At 35.1% G+C, this 25,128-nt stretch overlaps 1 long non-coding RNA gene across 1 annotated transcript in view; it reads right to left on the bottom strand.

Moving 5' to 3' along the window:
• Positions 1 to 25,128, bottom strand: part of LOC110257539 (uncharacterized) — a 744,583-nt gene that overhangs the window by 337,583 nt on the left and 381,872 nt on the right. The window lies entirely within an intron of this gene.

The following is a 25,128-nucleotide window of genomic DNA, read 5'->3' on the forward strand; positions in this document are numbered from 1 at the left end:
CAGTCATATCACTTCTTTCAAAGTCTGTGGATGCAGTTATGTTACCTCCTCATCTAGTAATAAACAGACCTGACATAGTTTACATAAGCCTATTTCTGACCTCAAAAGCCACTTTAGAATAGAGGGGGGGGGGGAACAATTTAAAAAGGACTGATAGTTTACATTTTGAATGGACAATATTTAATAGAGACATTTTAGAATCAAGATTGGATGGAAGTTTTGTCTGTTATTGTGTATATTTTTTGTGCATATCACATACATGTAAAATTTGACCTCTCTGTAATTGTATACAAAGACCAAAAATTTATATTAAAAAGCCAAAGTGATCTTGATAAAATAGAACAATACCAGAAATATTACACTTCCCTATTTAAAAATATATTACCAAAATACGGTAGTTTAAAGAGTCTGGTACAAAGACACACAGAAAAATAGAACAGAATAAGCGCCCAGAAATAAACCCATGCATATAACAAATCAACTGATCTTTGACAAAGGTGTCAAGAATAGTAATAGAAAAAGAACAGTCTGTTCATCAAATAGTATTGGAAAGATTGAATATCCACATGCAAAGTAATGCAATTGGACTCATATTAGAGCATACATAAAAAAGTCAATTCAAAATGGATTAAAGACAAACATTAAGATCTGAAAATATAAAACTCCTTGAAGAAAACCTAGGGGAAAAGCTTCATGAAATTTGTTTCAGCAATGATTTCATGGATGTGACACCAAAAGCACAGGCAATAAAAACAAAAATAAACAAGTAGAACCACACCAAATTAAAAACCTTTTGCAAAGCAAAGGAAATAATAAAGAGTAAAAAGGCAACCAGTGGAATGGGGAAAGAATTACAAACCATATATCTGATAAGGGGTTAATTTTCAAAATATATGCAAAATTCCTAAAACTCCATATCAAAAAAGCTAATATACTAATTAAAAACTGGGCAAAGGACTTGAATTGATATTTCTCCAAAGACATACAAATGGCCAGCAGGTATTTGAAAAGATAGTGAGCATCAATATTCATCAGACATACACAAATCAAAATCACAGCGAAATATCACCTCATACCTGTTAGGGTGGCTGTTATAAAACAACAAAAACAATAACAACAATAACGACAAACTCCAAAAGATAACAAGCATTAGCCAGGTTGTGGAAAGGCTGGAACCTTAACAGATACCTCATGAAAGGAAATACACGGATGATAAAAAAGCATATAAAAAGATGCTCCACATCATATGCCATAAGGGAAATGCAAATTAAAACAACAAGATACCCACAAACTTATCAGAATGACTGTCATCCAGAACACTGTCGATGCCAAATATTGGTAAGGATGTGGAGCAACAGGAACTCACATTCACAATGGGTGGAAATGCAAATTTCTACAGCCCCTTTGGAAGACAGTTTAGTGATTTCTAACAATACTAAACATACTCTCATCATATGATACCACAATTTCTCTCCTAGATATTTACATGAAGGAACTGAAAACTTATGACCACATAAAAACCTGCATATGGTTGTTTATACCAGATTTATCAATAATTGTCAAAACTTAGGATCAACCAAGATATCCTTCAGCAGGTGAATGGATAAAATAAACTATGGTATATCCAGATAAAAGAATATTATTCAGTGCTAAAAAGAGATAAGCTATAGTATATCCAGATAATAGAATATTATTCAGTGCTAAAAAGAGATAAGCTATCAAGCTATCATTAAAAGACATAGTAGAACCTTAAATGTATATTACTAAACAACAGAGGCTAATCTGAAAAAGCTACATATTATATGATTCCAACTATATAGCATTCTGGAAAAAGAAAAATTATAAAGATAATGAAAAGATCAGTGGTTGATAGAGGTTTCTGTTGAAGAAGTGAATAGGCAAAACACAAGGGATTTTTAGGACATTGAAAATGCTCTCATGAGATGTTGTAATTATCTATATATGTCAATGTACATTTGCCCAAATACATAAAAGTACAACACCAAGAGTGAAACCTAATATAAACTATGGATTTGGGGTGATTATGATGTGTCATTGTAGGTTCATCCTTGGTAAAAAGTCTACCATTCTGGTTAGTGATGTTAATAACGGTGGAGGCTATGCATGTGCAGGAGCAGGTAGTATATCGGAAATCTCTGTATCTTCCTCTCAATTTGGCTGTAAACCTAAAATTGCTCTAAAATATAAAGACATTAATAATTTTCTTTTAAATAAGGGAATACATTCTCTGCTCCTTTCTCTTAGAACATTTACTTTAGAAAAATTGTAATTGTAAATACTTGTTTCTCTTTTTGAAACATATATAGGTCCTTCGAAAAGCCAGGTAGACTGTCATCAGCTTTATGACTAGTAATGTCTTTCTCAATTATCTGGGACCTATCTCTATGAAATATAGACATCAAGGGAAATAGTGCCCCTATCTCCTAAACTATGAGAAGGTTGGTGCCTAACTTATGGGTACTTTGTTCCAAGTTACAAAACTACCTCCTGTCAAAAATATATGATAAATTTGTTTCTTCTTTGAATAAGCCAATTAGGTAATCTCAACTACCAGGTAAATCTAAGATGAACTACATCTGAGAAACGGTACTATTAAGTCCTCTTAGTTGAGGACTAGTTATTGTTTATCTTGACAACGTGTTTGTAATGAGTTGTATCTGCTGGGTTATACAGAAAGGTAAGATTGCAATTTCTGTGGATTGTCTATGATGTGAATCACATTGCTTTAATTCTTACTCAATAATTCTTACATTGTGAAGTAGTTTTCTGAGTTAAGAGATTTGTTTTTAATCAGACTTCTCCAACACACCAAATACTCCCCCTCATAGAGCTATAATTTAATGATTTTTTTTTAAAAAGCTAGGTTACTTTCAAAATTTTGCTATCAAAAACATGATGAAATATATTATTTCTATTTTCTTCAAACAGTTTCTTAGAAATAAACTGAGTCAAAAACTAAACTTTATTTAGCTGTTTATAATAATCTTACTTGCTATACATTCCAGAAAATATGTATAGAAATGAAACATAAATCAATCAAGGAATAGATTTACATGTTATGATGAGGATTCTGTTCTCAAATAACTGTATATTTTTTGTAATTGTTTACTTTTTTATTCCTAAGAAATAACAAATACATACCTACTTATAAATATATTAAGTAGATTAGGCATTAAATCTAAGATCCTTTAAAAAATTATTTCTTACCTTACATTCTAGGTTTTTTAGCTTCCTTGATAGAGAATCTTTCAAAATGTGTAATAGAAGAACAGGCTGATGGGAATTTTTCTTTTTTAAAAAGATAAATTTGTTGGAGTGTACCTGACTTACAAAGTTGTGTTAGCTTCAGGTGTACAACAAAGTAAATCAGTTGCACATATACATATATCCATTCATTTTCAGATTCTTTTCCCATATAGGTTATTATACAGTGTTGAATAGCCTACCCTATGCTATACCGTAGGTCCTTGCTACCTATCTATTTTATATATAGTAGGTATACATATCAATCACAACGCCCTAATTTGTCCCTACCTTCCCATGCTTACCCTTTAGTAACAATAAATTTGGCTTCAAAATCTTTGAGTTTGTTTATATTTTCTAAGTTCTTTTGTATCATTTTTATTAGATTCCACGTATTAATGATCTCATATGCTATTTGTCTTTCTCTTAGTATAATAATCTGTAGGCTCATCCATGTAGCTGCAAAAAGCATTATTTCAATTATCTCATTCTTTTAATGGCCGAGTATTACTCTATTGTATATATGTACCACGTCTTCTTTATCCATCCTCTGTCAATGGACATTTCGGTTGCCTCCATGTCTTGGCTATTGTAAATATTTCTGCAGTGAACATTGAAGTGCATGTATCTTTTCTAATATGGTTTTCTCTGGATAAATGCCTAGGAATGGGATTACTGGATCATATGGGAGTTCTATTTTTAATTTTTAAGGAAACTTCATACTGCTCTCCATAGTGGCTGTACCAGTTTATATTCCTATCAACAATGTAGGAAGGTTCCCTTTTTCCATACCCTCTCCATCATTTATTGTTTGTATACTTTTTAAAGATGGTCATTCTGAGGTTGGAAATTTTTATCAAGGGATAAATAGCTGGAGATTATAATTGATTTTGCTGCTATTTTATCAATTTTCCTAAAACTTTTCAGATAAAGATTTAATGAAATGCTTAGTCTTCACTTGTTAAAAGCACTATTATAACCAGAATTCATATAAAAGCTTTAGGAAGCTATGTACATTCATCTACATTTGGATCGCTGAAATCATTTTTATCATTTTACTTGGGAAAAGTCAATCATCCCCAAAAGCAGAGATGATAGTTCAGTGGACTTTCAAGTACTAGGTTACAGAAACTACCAACAATTATTTCATCTATACCCCTCGCATTAACTACCAAAATATTCACTTTTTCATTTATAAGTATTTCAGCAGAATATCCAAAAGGAATCTTTAAACAAGTTAACCATACTGTCATTTTACTATGTCACTATTTTCACATCCCATAATTTAAAAGATAATTCCTTAATGTCATTCACATTTTCCTGGTTGTCTCTCTGTGTCTCTTTTTGTTCAAATTGGAATCCATACAAAGCCCATATATTTTAATTGATTGATATGCCTTTTAAATCACTTATTTTTTGGCTATGCCCTGAGCCGCCAGGGAACACCCAAACCACTTTTTATCTGTAGATTCTCCCCTCCCTTTTTTTCTTTTATAGTTTTTTTGTGCAAAATTAGGTTCATTTTTCTGTGGATTTTTTTTCTGTATACCCTGGATTTTACTGATTACATCCGTGTGCTATCATTTAACATGTTACTTTGCTCCCTGTATATGGTAGTTAGACCTAGAGGACTGTTCAGACTCAAGCTGGGTATTTTAGAAGGTTCTAGACTTTCTTCAAAAGACGCATAATTTGTGTCAGATTTGTCTGTGTATATGCGTTCATGTGAGAGTGTGTTGGTAGCCTCTGGTGATCATTTCCTAGATCATTCAATTCACTAGATAAAAAATTATGATATTCTATTTCAATAACTTCTGCTTCCATGTCTTAGAGATTTCTTTTTTTTTTAATTTTTTTTTTAAATTTTTTTTTTTTTTTGTCTTTTGTCTTTTTGTTGTTGCTATTTCTTGGGCCGCTCCCGCGGCAAGAGATTTCTATAAAGAGAAACTTTAATCAATTATTTGGCTGTACTAACATACAGTTCATATACGAAAACTAAATACTGATTCTTTTATTTTCCTGTATACTTATTTGATTTTCTACCATGTTCCAATGGTTGTCAATGAACTTTTAGTTTTTATTTTATTTTTTGGTATCATTTTAAACTTGGAGACTGAATTACATTAGAAGGGTCTAAATATATTACAACATTCTTACTAATGTTCAGTGGTAATCATTTTTGACCAATGAGCACCTTCTGAAGTAGTTTTCTAAGAGCACATGCTTTGCACATGTATAATGTATGTGTCAGGTTTCAGACAAGATTTTCCGTTTATTTTCAACACAATTCAAAACAATTCCACAAGAAAAATACAGTGCTTATAACTTAAAATGGAAATATCTTCTTCTCTGCTATCATATAATTATGTCAGACAAAGTCTTTTGGTATTCTAATCTAATTGCTAAGAAATGAAGTTAAAAAGGGAGATAATCCCATTTAATTTTATAATTCCCTATGATAATTTTTTTAAAAGCAGTATGTTATTTCACACACACACACACACACACACACACACACACACACACACACACACAATTTACTCATTTCCCTGCTGAAGTCAGCTAGGAAAAAAAGTGCTCTTATTTATTTGGAGGCTTGCCACCCTGGTCTGTAAGGCAATGGTGAACATTCTGAAACAGTACAATTGTCCTAATTTAGCTGACCATAAGGTCTTCCTGCTGAGAGAAGATGGAGTGGAGATACTACTGTGAAATTTCCCTTTACTGTTATAGACATATTTTCAACATCTAAAAGTTCCTTTCTCATGTGTGATTTGACGATATAGAACCAACAGTTACCACACCAGCAAGATCTTTCAGTAATGACCAGTAACTGTAGAAATGCTGGAAATCACTGTATCAAAACACAGGAGAGTCAATGTACTACTTCCAAGGAACCTGGTTCACTTTGCTTTGCTGTAAAATTCCACGACAACAAGACTTTTAAAAATAGTGATAAAAATTAATGTATTTCTTTCTATATTTGTCCTTAGATTACAAGTATAGTTCTATCTTTCTTTTGTTGTTGTTGTTGTTGTTCTATTTCTTCAAGTTTACTCAGTTTATCTATTTGGTGCCAGCTCCATCATCTGGCTAGAATGGCCAGAGGCTTTAAAGGGGCCAAACTATGCCTTTATTTTCCATAGGAAACAATATTTTTTTCTAAGTGCATTGGGTTATACTCCAATTTATCTTCTTTTCTTATCTTTCCTATCATCTAGTCCAAATCATCATCGTCTCTCTTTGTTGACTGTGTTAATAGCTACCTACCTAGCTCTTATTTCCTCTTTCATCCCTTCCAAGCTCTGAAAAGCAACTGAAGTTATATTTAAATATGTAAATTGGTTTGAGACCCTCCTCTGCTTAAAATCACTCAGTGACTTTCTATTGTGCTTAGAATATTCTAACCATTTATTGTAACTGGAGTAAAATTTGTAAAAAAATTGAAAACTCAATTAAAGAGAATCAGGAAACCAGCAGGGGGAGCTCTTATGCCCTGCACTGAGAGCAGATCCAACAAGATTCCTATTCTTTCCTAGAAAGGACTCAGCCAATGAAAAAACAGGTGCTCTTTGTACTAGCAACCTCTCGCTTTCGTTACCTCTCTATAAAAGTGTTCTCCTTCCCTTGTCATGTGGGAGACTTGTATGAATTGCAACTCCTTGCTGACCACAAAAAAAAACTAGCAAAGGCTAGAGAAACATATGACAGTATCTCTATTCTGAAATAGAGAATCAACATTTTGGTGATTCACATGAGAACCAGAAAAGAGTATGGTATGGTGAGCAGACAAGTGTGGGACTCATAATTGAGCCCATTATTGCTCACTACTTTTCTTACTGGCCTTAAAGTTTGAAGGTACATCTTTCTTCTGGGTCTGAGTCACACCCTCTTTGCATTTGAAGCACTCTAGACTTTACGTGGAATCTAAGGTTTAGTATTTCTGGTTAAGGCCTTGTTATGCATGCGAGTACTTATTTGGTACCTCAATCTGATTTTGAGATGACACTGTTTCAGCTGAAGCTAGTTGAGAAGCTGTTGGCCTATCCCTTCAGGAACAGGGGCTGCTTCACTAAAACTAGGCTAGTTCAACTGCTAGGCCATCCCTTTGGAATAGGGGCTGTTCTCTGGAAACTAGCTGGGAAAACCTTTGGCCTGGCTCCTCCAGTACTAAGCTGTTTTCTTATTCTTGACCGGGATTAGCTTGCAACCTATTTGGATCAAGCTGTTTGAGCTGTAAGCTATTTGAGCCTTTTGAAAATTATTCTTTTACTCTAGAGAAAAATTAAGAAATGGGGAGTTCCCGTCGTGGCGCAGTGGTTAACGAATCCGACTAGGAACCATGAGGTTGTGGGTTCGGTCCCTGCGCTTGCTCAGTGGGTTAATGATCCAGCGTTGCCGTGAGCTGTGGTGTAGGTTGCAGACGCGGTTCGGATCCTGCGTTGCTGTGGCTCTGGCATAGGCCGGTGGCTGCAGCTCCAATTCGACCCCTAGCCTGGGAGCCTCCATATGCCGTGGGAGTAGCCCAAGAAATAGCAAAAAGACAAAAAAAAAAAAAAGAAATGGGATCCAAGTAATCTAAATATTTTGAGAACAACACTTCCTCAGGGACTTTGGCTTATTTTATGTTTAAAAACTGTGGACCTTCCACATGTGCATTTCTAACTAAATGGACTGACCTGACCAAAGGCAATCTGGAATATAAATGGCTATTGTGAAATCCTCAAAGTTACTTTTCTTAAAACATAATTGGAATGCAATAGCTCAAAAATTTCCAGAACTGAATGATATAACTATTTCAATTGGTATTTTGAAGCTTCCAATTATTGTCAGGTGCCTAATATTGCTTCTCTGCAAAATAAGATTTTAAGATTAACAAATGCAGGATAGATCAAGATGGCAGAGTAAGAAAACATAGAGCTCATCTCCCTCCATGAGCACATCAAAAACATATCTACATGTGGGAAAATTATCACTGAAAACTCAAAGCTTCCACTGAGAGCTGGCAGAAGGACTCCTGTACAACCAAAGCTGTGATAAAGACACACACCTAATTAAGCAAGAAGGGAATAAAAGCTATCAAGTCAAGACATATCCCCTCAGAGAAAAAGGGAGAATGTACAGGTGGATACTTGTCAAAGACTGGATGTCCTGGGGTCTTATATGGGGAAGACAAGTCCCTTTGGCTGGTTGGAGAACTACCAGGACTAATAGAAGGGCAGTGGGAAGCCTGTATTTCACTTGTGAGGAACATGTGCAAGCTGGGTGTCCCAAGGCAGAATGTAGAGAGATCTGTTCTAGTAGCTTCCAATTTCCTACAGCTACCCCAGCATGCACTCCAGCTCAAACAGAGGAAAAGCTCTGGCCATGCTCATTCACCATCACAGCATGTCCTTGGACCTGGTGTGGTCTCAACCAGACAGAAGACTCTATCATGGGACACAGAAGGGAACTGGTCTCTGAGTGGAACCTAGATAGAACAGAAAAGGCTCTTGGCACTTATTCAAGTGGTACACCAAAAGCAGCCCATATATCTGACAGTGGCCTAAACCACCACAGTTTACACACTGGTAAAGCCAAGGGTCCATGTAGGCCCCACCTGCAATGTAGCTTGGCTCTACAATAGGGACTGGGTGGCAGAGCCTGGAGGCAGTGATTGACTGTGAGGGACAAAGAAGACCTGCCCCCAAGTCTGTGCCTGAACAGAGAAAGTGAAATAATTATGGATGTCTGAACAGGCAGTGTATTTGAGGACAGTTCAGACTTCTGTCTGTGGCTGACATGAGATGAGAGCCTGCACAGGCCCCACTTGCTACAGCACTACCACCATCTATAGCAAGAATCTTGGTGTGAGGACAGGGGAAACCACACACTTAAAGAAAACACAGCCAGCGAGGGCATGACACTTAGGGATTCTGCTCCAGGAGCTTGGGATCAGAGCCATCCCTTAATAAGATGGTGACAGCCACTGAGAAGAGGGGAAGTCCCACCTTGCATCCAGCTCAAGCTCTATTCCCTCTATCTCCAGCCCTAACCCCTACCAAGGTGATAGCTGCCAGAACACCATGGGGAAAGCTGTGACTGAACGTCTATGGCAAACCTAGTTCTCCCTCCAAAGTCACTGGGCATGTAAGATCTGTATAGGAATGTTCCCATACAAGAAAAGTACTTTAAGACCAAAATAGGTAACTGTTTCACCTAAATTCATAGAAGCAGAGGAAGTTAAGCAAAATGAAAAGCCAAGGAAACTGCTCTCAATTAAAAGAGCAAGAGAGAACCCCTGAAAAACTAAAATAATGAAATAAAATAAGCAATTACCAAATAAAGAATTCAAAGCATTGGTAATAAAAATATTAAAGGAACTAGGAAACAGAATAGATTCTGATAAATTCTAACAAACATAGATGTACATCATCCAGGCAGAAAAATCAATAAGGCAACAGTGGTCTTAAATGACGAAATAGACCAATTTACTATGTAATAGATATCTATAGGACATTATATCCAAAAACGTTATTTTCATGTGCACATGAAGCATTCTCCAAGCTGTATCACGTTAGCCCATAAAACAAGTCTCAATAAATTTAAGAAGATGAAAATTTCTGACGGCCAAAAAAATACATGAAAAGATGCTCAACATTACTAATTATTAGAGAAATGCAAATCAAAACTTCAATGAGGTATTGCCTTACACCAGTCAGAATGGCCATTATCAAAAAATCTACAAATAATGAATGCTGGAGAGGGTGTGGAGAAAGGGAACCTCCTATCCTATTGATGTGAATGGAAATTAGTAGAACTGCTACAGATAACTGTATGGAGGTTCCTTAAAAAATTAAAAATAGAACTCCCACATGACCCAATAATCCAACTCATGGGCACCTATCTGGAAAAAACCATAATCAAAAAGATACATGCACCCCAATGTTCACTGCAGCAATGTTTACAAGAGTCAGGACATGGAAGCAATCTAAATGTACACTGACAGAGGATGGATAAAGAAGATGTGGTACATATATACAATGGAATATTATTCAGCTACAGAAAATAATGAAATATTTGAAATAATGCTATTTGTAGCAAGCTGGATGGACCTAGATATTAATATACTGACACAAGTGAGATAGAGAAAGACAAATGATATCACTTATATGTTGAATCTAAAAAAAATGATATAAATGAACATATTTACTAAACAAATACAGACTCACAGACTTAAGAAACAAACTTATGGTTATCAAAGGGGAAAGGTGGTGGGGAGGGATAAATTAAGGGTTTGAGATTAACATATACATACATTGTAAATACACTATACTCCAATATAAAATAAAAATTAAATTAAAAATTACTTTAAAATCCCCAAATAATAGGTTAATGATAATATAAAAAAGAAATCAGAAAATACTTCTGAGATAAATGAAAAGCAAAAACAAAACTTCTCAAAATCTATGTGATGCAGCAAAAGCAGTTCTAAAAGGGAAGTTCATAGCAATACAGATTTTCTTCAAGAAATAAGAAAAATCTCAAATTAACCACATGACCTAACACCTAAAGTAATTAGAAAAAGAACAAACCAAGATCAAAGTCAGCAGAGAGGAAAAAAATAAAATAAAGATTCAAAAAGAAAAGATCAATGAAGACAAGAGATTTTTTTTCTAAAAAGATAAAATTAATAAACCATCAACCAAGCCCACAAAGAAGAAAATAATGAGATCACAAATAAACAAAATAAGAACTAAAAGAGGAGAAATAACAACTTTTATCACAGAGATACAAAAAAAAAAAAATATGAGAATACTACAAACAGCTATACGCCAAAAAAGTGGACAACCTAGAAGAAATGGACAAATTTCCAGAAAAATACACACTGCCAAGACTGAATCAAGAAGAAACAGACAATTTGAACACACAAATCACTAGTAGTGAAATTGAATTTTTAATTAAAAAACTCCCAGAAAACAAAAGTCCTTGGCCACAAAGCCTCACAGGGGAATTCTAACAAACAAACAAAAGAAGAGCCAATACTATCCTTCTTAAGCTATTCCATAAAATTTAAGAAGATGGATGGAACACTTCCAAATTCATTCTATGAGGCCACCATTACCCTGATACCCAAACTAGACAAAGATAATTAGAGGTCAATATTTTTTGATGAATATAGATGCAAAAATCCTCAACAAAATAACAGTAAACCAAATCTAACAATACATCATGATCAAGCTGTATCTATTCCAAGGACGCAAGGATGCTTCAATATTCACAAATCAATAAATGTGTTACACTACATTATCAAAAGAAGAATAATATCTATATTATCTTCTCAATAGACACAGAAAAAGCATTTGACAAAATTCAATATCCATTCATAATAAAACCTCACATGAAAGTAGGTATAGAGGGAACATAAATCAACGTAATAAAGGCCATTTACGACAAACCCAGAGCTAACATACACTTAATGATGAAAACCTGAAAGCTCTCCTTTGCAACTCAGGAACAAGGCAAGGATACCCATTTTCACCAATTCTATACAACATAGTATCAGAAATCCTACTACGGCAATCAGATTAGAAAAAGAAATAAAGGCATATAGAAAAATAAAACTGGAGTTCCCATTGTGGTGCAGCAGAAATGACTCCGACTAGGAACCATGAGGTTGCAGGTTCGATCCCTGGCCTTGCTCAGTGGGTTGAGGATCTGGCATTCCTGTGAGCTGTGGTACAGGTCACAGACACAGCTTGGATCTGGCATTGCTGTGGCTGTGGCATAGGCTGGCAGCAATAGCTCCAATTAGACCCCTTGCCTAGAAACCTCCATATGCCATGGGTGCGGCCCTAAAAAGACAAAAATTAAAAAAAAAAAGAATAGTAAAACTATCACAAAATCCCCACCAAAAAACTATTATAAATAATAAATGAATTCAAAAAGTTGTAGGATAGAAGATTAATATACAGAAATCTGTACTTTTCTATACACTAATCATTAGAATGTAAATGTAAAAACAAATGAGCAAAGAAACAAAAACCCCAATGACATGTGAAATCACACTGGGAAGAATAAAATACCTAGGAACAAACTTAACCAAGGAGGTGCAAGACTTATACTCTGCAAACTACAAAATGTTGAAGAAGGAAACAAAAGATAATTCAAGAAATGAAAACATGTCCCATGCTCTTAGAATGGAAAAATTAATATCGTTAAAATGGCTATACCACCCCAAAGAATTTACAGATTTAATGCAATCCATACCAAAATATCAATGATATTTTCATAGAACTAGGACAAATAATCCTAAAGTTCATATGGAGCCAAAAAAGACCCTGAATCACTAAAGCAATCTTGAAAAAAAGATTGCTGGAGAAATCACCCCTCCCAGACTTCAGACCAGATTACAAAGCTACAGTAATCAAAACAGCATGTTACTGGCACAGAAACAGATACATAAGGCAACAGAACAGAATAGTGAGACTAGAAATAAACCCACACACCAATGACAAAGGAAGCAGAAATATACAAGGAGAAAAAAGTCTCTTCAACAAATGGTGCTGGGAAAACTGAACAGCTACATGTAAAATAATGAGATTAGAATATCTCCTCACATTATATACAAAAATAAACTAAAAATGGATTAAAGGCCTTAATGTAAGATCTGAAACCATAAAGCTCCTAGAAGAGAACACAGGCATAACACGCTTTGACATAAACCATAGCAATATTTTTGCATCTATTTCCTAAGGTAAAATAATAAAAACATAAACAAATCAACCTAATTAGACTTAAATGCTTTTGCAAAGCAAAGGAAACCACTGAAAAAATAAAAAAAAACAACCTATTTGATGAGAGAAAATATTTGAAAATGATATAACCAACAAGAGGTAAATATCCAAAATATATAAACAACTTATACAACTCAATAAAAAAAACCACATAACTCAATCAAAAAGTGGGCAGAAGACCTGAATAGACATTTTCCCAAAGAAGACATGCAGATAGCTCAACATTGCTAAGTATTAGAGAAATGCAAATCAATGAGGTATCACTTCATACCTGTCAGAATGTCTATCACCAAAAAGTCTACAAATAATCATTGTTTGACAAAGACATTGAGAAAAAGGAATCCTTGTACTTTTGGTGGGAATGTAAATTACTACCACCATTATAGAAAACAGTATGACAGTTCCTCTTAAAACTAAAAGTAGAACTAGCACATTATCTAGCAATTCCACTCCCAGGTACATATCCTAAAAAAATGAAAATACTAATTTTAAAAGATCCATACAACCCAATATTCAAACACCATTATTTACAATGGCCAAGATATGGAATACAATGGACAATTACTCAGCCATAAAAAAGAATGAAATAATGCAATTTGCAGCAACATGGATGGACCTAGAGATTATCATACTAAATTCAGTAAGTCAGACAAAGATAAACATCATATGATATCACTCATACATGGAATCTAAGAAAAAAGAGATACAAATGAACTTATTTGCAGAACAGAAACAGACACATAGACTTTGAAAACAAATTCATGGTGACCAAAAGGTGGAGGGAGGATAGGATTGAGGGTCTTGGATTGGCATATGCACACTGTGGTATATGGAATGATTGGCCAAGAGGGAACTTCTGCATAGCACAGGGGACAACCCAATATTCTATGATAATCTGTACAGGAAAAGAATATGAAAAAAAATGGATGTGTGTAGTATGTGTATATATAACTGAATCACTTGTACAGCATAATTATCACAACATTACAAATCAACTATACTTAAATAAAACTTCTAAAGAGAACCTGGGGGAAAAAAAAGGGAACAAAAAACAGATCAATGGATAAAAAGATGTGATACACACACACACACACACATATACACAATGGACTATTAGCCATAAAAAGAATGAAATTCTGCCATTTACAGCAAAGTGAATGGAACTAGAGAATATTATGCTTAATAAAAGTCAGCAATGTACATATCACATGTGGACTCTAAAATATAAAACAAATGAATGTACATCACTGGACAAAAGTATAATTAAAAAAGATACATGCATCTCTATGTTCATTGCAGCACTATTCACAATAGCCAATGCATGGAAACAATCTAAATGTCTTATCAACAAATGAATGGATTAAGAAGATGTGGTACATATATTCAATGGAATATTACTGAGACATGAAAAATAACAAAATAATCCATTTGCAGCAACATGAATGCAACTAGAGATTCTCATGCTAAGTGAAGTGAGTCATACAGAGAAAGGCAAACATCTTATGATATCACCTAACATGTGGAATCTAAAATATGACACAATTGAACATATCTGTAGAACAGAAACAGACTTACGGTCATAGAAAACATACTTGTAGTTGCCGAAAGGGAGGGAGTGGGATGGATTGGGAGTTTGCAAACTATAGCATTTGGAGTTGATAAGCAATGAGATCCTTCTGTATAGTACAGGGAACTATATCCAATCTCTTCAGATAGAACAAGAATGTAGATAGTACGAGAAAAATTATATATATTATATATGGGTGTGTGTAACTGGGTCACTCAGAAATTGATGCAACACTAAATTAACTGTAATTTTAAAATAAGAATGTGTATCACAAAACAAAAACAGATTCACGAACAAAGAAAACAAACTAGTGGTTACCAGTGCAGAGAAGGAAGGTAGGGACAAGATAGGAATATGGGATTAAGAGATACAAACTACTATGTATAAAATAGATAAGCAACAAAGATATATTATACAGTACAGGGTATTATAGCCATTATCTTATAATAACTTTTAATGAACTATAATCTCTATACTGTACACCTGAAACTAATATAATATTGTAAATCAACTATACTTCAATTTTTTAAAATGAAGCAAAGAAATGATTAAAGATAAAATGGGACTTCCCGTCATGGCTCAGTAGTTAACAAATCTGACTAGGAACCATGAGGTTGTGGGTTCGATCCCTGGCCTTGGTCAGTGGGTTAAGGATCCGGCATTGCCGTGAGCTGTGGTGTAGGTTGCAGATGCAGCTTGGATCCTGCGTTGCTGTGGCCTTGGTGTAGGCTGGCAGCTAGAGCTCTGATTAGACCCCTAGCCTGAGAACCTCCATATGCCATGGGAGCAGCCCTAGAAATGGCAAAAAAAAAAAAAAAAAAAAGATAAAATGGTTACTGAAGCTTCAGGCTCCTACCTGCTGGCCACTTTGTCTCAGGCTCTGCCTCCAGTGCCATCTGCCTTAACTCCTTTTGGCCAGATTTTTGCCTCTGGCATCATCTTTCTCCTTTCTTTCCACACCAGCTATGCCTCTTCTATATCCTTAACTCTCCCATTCTAAATCTCTTGCCGAACTTCCCCTCCTCTCTGGAACTCACTCCTTTTTCTTTTCCTCTGAACTTGTCAGAACCTGTCCCTTTAAAATTATACTTTTTGAGGATCCAGAGGCTAAACCCTTAATTTTTTATATTCCTTGGACTAAAGCTGAATGGCAAGCTGTAGTCAAAGTTTTTCCCAAAATAAGCAAAAATCTTCATAGGTTTGCTGAGTAGTTTTATATAGTCATTCAAATTTATCAACCTGAATTCTCTAACTTATAAGTTAGTTAATATGCCTGGCAGTGAAGGTAGGCCCAGCATTGGATGAAAACCACTAACTGGGAAAATCTGAAAGGTCTAGAGATCTAGAAAGGTCTAGAATTACATCAGGATATAAGCTTGCTAACTTATTTGATCAGGCTCAAGGGCAATCACTAGATGACTTCATCAAGCAGTTTCTAAAGCTAGTAATTGGAACAAAATTTAGGTCTGTACAAAAATCTGGTGAAACTGTTCATGACTGTTACAACTTCTGACTATATTTTTAAAGAAAATTCTGGTTTTACTTCAGATGTTAATTCCACTTGGGTACTTCTAACTCTATGTTTAATTATCGAGTTGAAATGAGATCTTTCCCTTCTAATAAAAAGGACCAGGATGGAATATAAAACTATGTCCACTCCAGATATAGTTAATCTGGAAAACCAGCTCTCTTGCACTCTAGATGAGTCACCTAAAAGGAAGACCAACAAAATTCTTAATCTTCCACTCCAGCAAACGAAGGCTCCTAAATAAAACTCTAGTTTCTGCTCTTATTGCCAGGAACCAGGAAATGGAAAAGAGATTGTTACATATTTATGACGGCTTTGACTCTTCAACCAGCCTTTCCACTGTCTTCTCAATTCTCAATGATGAGGATCTGAGGAACTATAGGGTCCCAATTTTCCCTCTTAATTGGCTTGAAGGAACATTTCTCCAGATTGGGGTTGAATCTCTTCTAGTTCTGACTAACACTTAAGCCACAATGTCAGTGCTCAACTCCACTCCTATAATAGCATCAGAGTCCTAAAAAATTAATAAACAGAAACCTCAATTAAATAGAGTCAAGAGACTTGGAAACGGAGATCTCACGCTCTGTGATTATACAAGAGACCAAAAGGAAAAAGAAAAATTACTCTTCTTTCTAAGCAAGGACTCAGCCAATGAAAAATCATGTACTCTTTATTTACTATATTCCTCCCAACCACTTTTCTCCTCTATATACCTGATAGTGGCCTTTCCAGGGTGGTTGAAGAGAGTTCCTCTGGAAGGTCTGTTGTATTTCCCTTGCCATTTGGGGAACTTGTACATGGCTTGCTGTGGTTGTGGATCCCAAACTACAATTTTCTGCTGATCCTGAATAAACAACCAATCTTTGCTTGAAAAATTTCTGGCATGGCAGTCTATTTCATTTAGGTCAATGAAGTCAAGAAATTTAACAGATATTAAGCACACAGTATGTGGCACATATATAGGATTCAGGGAATATGAAATGTGTCTTCCTACACAAATATGGCATAACATTTTTCCAAGTTTGGAACTATTCTTTCTCTTTTTTTCCCTTTCTTTCTATTTTTTTTCTTTTTCTGGCTGCATATGTGGCATGTGGAATTTCCTGGGTCAGGATAGAACCCAAGCCACAGTGGTGCCAACACCAAATCCATATGCCTTGAACCATTAGGGAAGTCCTTCTTTTTCTTTTCTAAAAGGTTCTGCTAAAGACACAAATAGGCCTGCTATGAAAGATGACAGTGACACCTGGATCACAAACTCACATATTCACAGGGCCAAGAATGGCAACGAAAAGTGAAACAGGTTGATTTGTAAGGAAAAATAATGAAGAGTAGAAACTGGAAAGTTGGGGGATATTTGAAGGATCAAAAGAGAGCTGCTATTTAATTCCAGCTATTTAATTCCAGTGGAGTGTACTCTTGGGAGGCTGCTGTCCTATGGCTGATAGATGTTTTTGATTTTTTTCCCAAGGCAAGTTAGAGATCATAATTTTATAAGAAACACCTGAATTTGTAAATGCTGGCATTTAATTGAATTGTTTAAAAAACTGTACAGTCACAAAAGAATCATCTATACCCCAAACCTAGCAATTAGCTGTTGGTATGAAACTTCTAATAATCTGGAATTGAGGAGGGAGGAGAGGCTTTCATGAAATGGTACACAAGACAAGCTTTGATGAGGGTAGGTGAAAGAAAGAAATTTGGATAATTTAATTTTGTTCAAGGAGAGCAGATACAAGGACTTGATCTTTATATCAAATAATTATTTGATTTTTCTCAAGTAATAAAAATTATACATCCTCAATACATACATAGGCTAGCCACTGTTCTAAAATTATTACAGATTTAATATTTAAAACTACCTTGAGAAATGGATGCTATTTTTATCTATTTTTACTGATGAAGGAACTGAGAACCAGATAAACTATGGATGTGCTCAGGACCCCATTTCTAGAAAAGGATGGAGAAGGACCTCAGGGTAGTGTGCCAAGATGCAGAAAAGCACTACAGGAAGGAAGGTGTGACACTGATGAGGCACAGTGTAGTTTTGCCTAGTATCTGACTGACTTACTACACAGCATTCACTGATGATTACCAGTCTCAGAAGGACACTTCTAGGAATTTTAAAACATCATATAATTGGCCTGTCCTAGCTTTAATAGTAAATAGGCCAGCTTGTCTGTTCTTTTGGTCTGAAAATTCTTATATATATTGTCATCTTTCTTCCCTCATCTTCATGCTATCCATACCAGCCCATCTGTTTCATCACCTGCGCCCCCACCCCCAGCATATGAGGGTGTTACTCCATCCCCAGGGAGTGCAGCCACCAACATGGAAGCAAAGAATGCAATGACATAATGATGACTGTTTCTTAAAAAATCAAATTTACACAGAAAATGCAATGCCAGCAAGAACTCTTGTCAGGTCACAGCTGTTTCATAGTGAGTCATCCATCACTTTGAAGACTATCCCACATGGACCTAAGCAATGAAATCCCACGCACCAGGGAAAAAATAAAGCTATGCTAACTCAAGAATGCCTCCCATCAAATAGTTGCATGAAACTTTTACACTGGTTAGGTGAAGAGCACGCAGCATTTCTCTATCGACACACTATTAGTTTTTATTATATTTTAATTAGAGTATAATTGATTTACAGTGTTGTGTCAATTTCTGCTGTACAGCATAGTAGCATGTAACATATATACATTCTTTTTCTCACACTATCTTCCATCATGTTCTATCCCAAGAGATTGGATATAGTTCCCTGTGCTGTACAGTAGGACCATTAGTATTTTTTTTAAGGAACTCTAAGAACTTAACTTTGAAAGTGAATGATTTACGTCTGCATAGAGTACTGCATTCCACCAGAGCTTTGGAAAATAACATACTTTCCTTTGCCAAACAAGAAAAAAGATTCAATAAATTAAATTGCTTTTAATAGGACCCACCAACAGACCCTTAATAGGTCCAGTAGGAGAAATGGACAGCTGTCAAATAGTAAATTTCAAATTTTGTCCAAAACTTATGACATTCTCAGAATGTTATCAACCAACTGCCTATCATAGAACTTGAAATTTCTATTCTATTACGATAAGGCATCATGCCCATGAAATAGTAATAAATTTTCATGGCATATATTAATACAGATTGACTTATTCTCTTGTAAAAAGGAAATCTTTGGTTGGGGCCCTAAATGGAGACCTTGTGTAGCCCAAGGCATTGGACATCCTGTAAAAGGAAAAAGGATATCACCACAAGAAAAAGAAGATGCCAAATAAAACTTCTCCATTCTGATACATTTGCCCAGGGCTAGTCATACTGCTCTGCTACTTTCTTGGAAAATAAAATGAGAAAAGCAAAGAAAGAGAAAAGAAATAGAAAAGAAAATGATCAAACCAAATCAAGCTAAACCAAACTCAAAATATGAAGGGACATTATATATTTTAACTCTTGACCTAGAACGCACATGCTACCAATTTGTCTTGCAAAATATCTGTGTTGATATGCCTTGTCCCTAACTTTGAAACTAAGAAATTTACTGGAAAGCTTTCATAAGATGAGTACTTATTACTCTATCAGATCCCTCTGTTTTCTCTATCAACAAGTATTGATTCAAGCTCTTTTTGAAACCATACCAAAAAGGAGATCCACTGTCTTCTCTGGCAGCCTTTATCAACATAAACGGTTAGATAATTCTCTTAAAAAGGTAGTCTAAATCCCATGGCTTCTCTGTGTAAATTCTGAAACCATGGAAAAAATGATCAAAAAGGCTCTTTGCCTCACTAGATGGAAAGATGCCTCACAACAGCAGCAATCTAGGGACATTCCTATTTATTTTACATTCCTATTTTACATAAAACATTTTATAACTAAATAAAATATTTTAATTATTTTATTTGTATGTATTTTATTTAAACCAACTTACTATTATTTCAGCAGGCAAATGTAAATTGATAAAAATATATCAACTTGATAGTTCACCTTTTTTCATACTGTTTTTAAATTCATTATTTATTTTACATAGAGCTCATATCAACTGTACACTAAGTTTTCAATGGTTAAAGTGAACTACAGTCCTATGAAAGAAATAAAGTTGAATAAATTAATTATATTTAAATAAAATTGAAAATCTAGTTCCTTGGTTGCATGAGCACATCACAGGTGTTCAATAGCCGCTTGTTGGCTACTATGATGGGGCAGAACAGACCTAAAGGACTGTCAAATTGAAGTACTCAGCATGAAGTAATCACATTAGCATTTTTCAGTAGACTTACAAAGAAAAACACTGAAGAAAGAACCCTCAAAAAATCAGAACAATAACCAAAATGAAACATTTCTGTGGGAGAAAAATATCTGTCTGTACAAAGATCCTTCTGTATGAACAAGCTTACATATAGAAGTGGAGACTACAGCAGTTTCTGATTTAGACAATACACAAATGTGAATTCCTCCATGTATGGTCTGGAGAGTCAACACTGGCAATAGAAAATAAAACTAGACCTACATGTTCTCTCTCTGAAAATTTGGGTTAAAATCAAAGGAATTTTATTTGTAAATGAAAATGAAAAACATCAATATATTTTAGTAAAATGGATGGAAAAAACAGTATCATTTATAATGCCTAAATATTTAGACTAATCATGTAATAATTAATTTGATTTTCAAAAATGGAAGATAGTCATGTGTATAGACAACTGACTCAGTCACTTAATAATATTGATTCTTCCACCACATGGAGAAATAAATATAAAAACTTGTGTTCAGCTAATGGGCTTGAAGGTATTTCTTGGAGCCTACCATACATATAGAATCCAGTTTGTCCCTTAGTATAGAACTACATATAAGAAATCATGGTTTGAATGGAGAAAAAGATAAATATTATGACAAATATTTTCCCAGAGCACATCAATTTAAACTTTTTGGTAATGTATCCTGTACTGCTTTAACGTAGACATTCCTTTCCTTTACACTCAAATCTCCAATATCTGTTTACCCATCCACACTCTCAGCTAGATAGCATTGCTTCTAAACTTCACAGAATAATTTGAAACAATATTTAAAAATCTCAGTAGCTCTTATCACTGTATCTACTCACTGACTTGCACATGTCAACAGCCTATGTTCCTAGTTAAGGTAGACCTTTTCGTTTATACATTAGATTCCATCTTTCTTCACCTACACTCTAGCAATTTCTCATTTTTTGTTATTAATTTTCCTCTGAATAGTAATAAAGTTTCATTAGCCTATATATAATACTCTCTCCCATTTTAAAAGAAAGGTCCTCTCAACACAAATTCCCTTCTTAGGAGTTCCCGCCATGGCTCAGTGGTTAACAAATCCAACTAGGAACCATAGAGTTGCGGGTTCAATCCCTGACCTTGCTCAGTGGGTTAAGGATCTGGCATTGCCATGAGCTGTGGTGTAGGTCTCAGACCCGGCTGGGATCCCGCATTGCTGTGGCTGTGTCGTAGATGGGCGGCTACAGCTCCAATTAGACCCCTAGCCTGGGAATCTCCATATGCTGCAGGTGTGGCCCTAGAAAAGACAAAAAAAAAAAAAAAAAAGAAAAAATCCCTTCTAGCTATTTTCCCTTACCTCACTGCTCCCCCCTACCCCGCAAAAAAGTTCTCTAACCCCACTATCTGCAAATCCTCTGTTCCTATTCTCTCCTCTCTTGAGCCCACCTGAATGATTTTCACTCCTATCGCTTCCCTGAAATTGACCTTTCTTGTCAGTAACCTCCATACTGATGAATCCACTACCAGATCTGAGATTATTTCTCTCATGAAATTTTTTTTTTCTTTCATAAAAATCATGATATCCTGGGCTTTCTTCCAACTCACAAATTCCTTTACTGATTCCTCCACTTTTATTCACATGTAAACATTAGCATGCATTAGGATTAAACATTAGGATTCAGTCCTTACAACTGTTTTATATATATAGTAACTTGCATGACGATTTCATCTAGTTTCAAGGCTTAGAATATTATCTCTTTGTGGGCAATACTCACCTTTATAGCTCCATCCTGGAACTTGTTCCTGCTCTAGGCTCATACATCCAAACGGACAGGTTGGCTTTTTGCTTAGACATCTTTTAGGCTTCTTGACTTCTCATCATCCTCCTTAAGGTGTTTTCCATGTCACCAATGACCAATCATAGTTTTAGTTATTCAAGGCAATAGCTTCAGAATAATCATTCCCCTCGTCTTCTGTCCCACATCCAAGCTGTTGCTTTATTTGCATCTAATTGATTTGTTCTGCTTTGTTTTTTTTCTTTGTTTTTTTTTATTTATGCATTTCCAATGGCCACATTTATTTAAAACAGTTTCTTTCTTTTCTTGTTCTTCTTTTCCTACTCTTTCCCTCATCATCTCCTCTTGAAAGACTAGCCCCACTTCCAACCACAGGAATCCAGTGTAAACAACTTAAGTATTCTGACATAACTATCTATGCTAATATGGTCAAGCCTCACCAAAACTATATAATATCCCTCTCTCACTCTCTCTCACATACACACAGGTTTTTAATAGTGGTTGACTTTGTCAAATATATAAAAGAAAGTATATTCAGAGGAGTTCTCTGTATCCTCCTCCACTTTCCCTCTACTCCACTCTGTGCAACATTTTCCCCCAATTTTTTGCCTCATCCCTAACCCATTTTAAACTATAAACAAAATGCTAATAAACTGTTTCCATTTTCTCTTAGAAAAATGTAAGTATATTATACACACTATTCCAACTTGCATTTTTTTCACCTAAAAAGCTATCTTAGTTACCAATATGAAGTAGGTAGTGTGTAGATCTACCTCTTTTTTTAATTTTAATTTTTTATTTGTTTAATATTATTTACCCAATACATTTTTTTCTACTGTACAGCATGGTGACCCAGTTACACATACATGTACACATTCTATTTTCACATATTATCATGCTCCATCATAAGTGACTAGACATAGTTCCCAGTGGTGCATAGCAGGATCTCATTGCTAATCCATTCAAAAGGCAATAGTTTGCATCTATTAACCCCAAGCTCCCAATCCATCCCACTCCCTCCCTTTCCCCCTTGGCAACCACAAATCTATTCTCCAAGTCCATGATTTTCTTTTCTGTGGAAAGGTTCATTTGTGTCCGTGTATAAGACTCCAGGTATAAGTGATATCATATGGTATTTGCCTTTCTCTTTCTGACTTACTTCACTCAGGATGAGAGTCTCTAGTTCCATCCATGTTGCTGCAAATGGCATTATTTTGTTATTTTTTAATGGCTGAGTGGTATTCCATTGTGTATATATATACACCACTTCTTCCTAATCCAATTGTCTGCTGATGGACATTTGGGTTGTTTCCATGTTTTGCTATTGTGAATAGTGCTACAATGAACATGCGGGTGCATGTGTCTTTTTTAAGGAAAATTTTGTCTGGATATATGCCCAAGAGTGGGATTTCTGGGTCATATGGTAGTTCTATGTATAGTTTTCTAAGGTACTTCCATACTGTTCTCCATAGTGGCTGTACCAGTTTACATTCCCACCAACAGTGCAGGAGGGTTCCCTTTTTTCCACACCCCATCCAGCACTTGTTATTTGTGGACTTATTAATGATGGCCATTCTGACTGGTGTGAGGTGGTATCTCATGGTAGTTTCGATTTGCATTTCTCTGATAGTCAGTGATGTTGAGCATTTTTTCATGTGCTTGTTGGCCATCTGTATATCTTCCTTGGAGAAGTGTCTATTCAGGTCTTTTGCCCATTTGTCAATTGGATTGTTGGCTTTTTTGCTGTCGAGTTGTATAAGTTGCTTGTTTATTCTATAGATTAAGCCTTTGTCAGTGCATCATTTGAAATTATTTTCTCCCATTCTGTTGGTTGTCTTTTTGTTTTCTTTTTGGTTTCCTTTGCTGTGCAAAAGCTTGTCAGTTTGATTAGGTCCCATTGGTTTATTTTTGCTTAATAGATGCAGAAAAAGCATTTGACAAAGTCCAACCTCCATTCATGATAAAAACTCTTACCCAAGTGAGTATAGAGGGAACATACCTTAACATAACAAAAGCCATTTATGACAAACCCACAGCAAATTTAATAGTCAGTGGGAAAACTTCAAAATCTGGAACAAGACAAGGATGCCCACTCTCACCACTGTTATTCAACATAGTATTGGAAGTCCTAGCCACAGCAATCAGACAAACAAAAGAAATAAAAGGCATCCAAATAGGAAGAGAAGAGGTAAAACTGTCACTGTATACAGATGATACTAAATATAGAAAACCCTAAGGACTCAACCCCAAAACTACTTGAACTGATCAACAAATTCAGCAAAGTAGCAGGATATAAGATTAACATTCAGAAATCAGTCGCATTTCTGTATACTGACAATGAAATATTAGAAAAGGAATACAAAAATACAATACCTTTTAAAATTGTACTACCTCTTTTTTTTTAAAGTGAGCATAATATTCTCTTGAGTGAATGTATTATAATTTATTCAACCATTGCATTTGGCACTTTTAACCTTATTCATACATCTAGTTATATTTTTAGAGTGTATCACTGAGATAAATTACTTAGAAATGGAATTGGGAGGTCAATAGGTAAACGCATTTACAGTTTTGCTAGATGCTGCATATAATCTTTCTTCCAAAACCACATGAAAATACCTATTTTCTCACAAATTGGCAAGTAGTGCTTTGTAAAATACACCAAATTTCTCCATGCGGTTTCATTTTCTCTCATTAATGCAACTGGATACATTTTATTATGTTCCAGGGCCATTTGTATTTTTCCCTATGAATTATCTGTTGCCTATTTTTCTATCAGGATGTTATATTTATTTTCTTGCCCTCTGCTTCTTCTTACATAGTTTTGAATATCACTGGCTTTTTTCTACTTTTTAACAGCTGGACACCATCCAATTATTCAGTTTTGAGGATTTCTTGTCATCTAGTCTGTTTGCTTGTAAACTTTTAATATGATATAATTTCAAATTTATAGAAAA

This window comes from Sus scrofa, chromosome 18 (genome assembly GCF_054392235.1).
Source record: "Sus scrofa isolate SSC_HxYL_T2T_F1_AM1 chromosome 18, Sscrofa_HxYL_maternal_Yorkshire_Landrace_v2.0, whole genome shotgun sequence".
NCBI lineage: Eukaryota > Metazoa > Chordata > Mammalia > Artiodactyla > Suidae > Sus > Sus scrofa.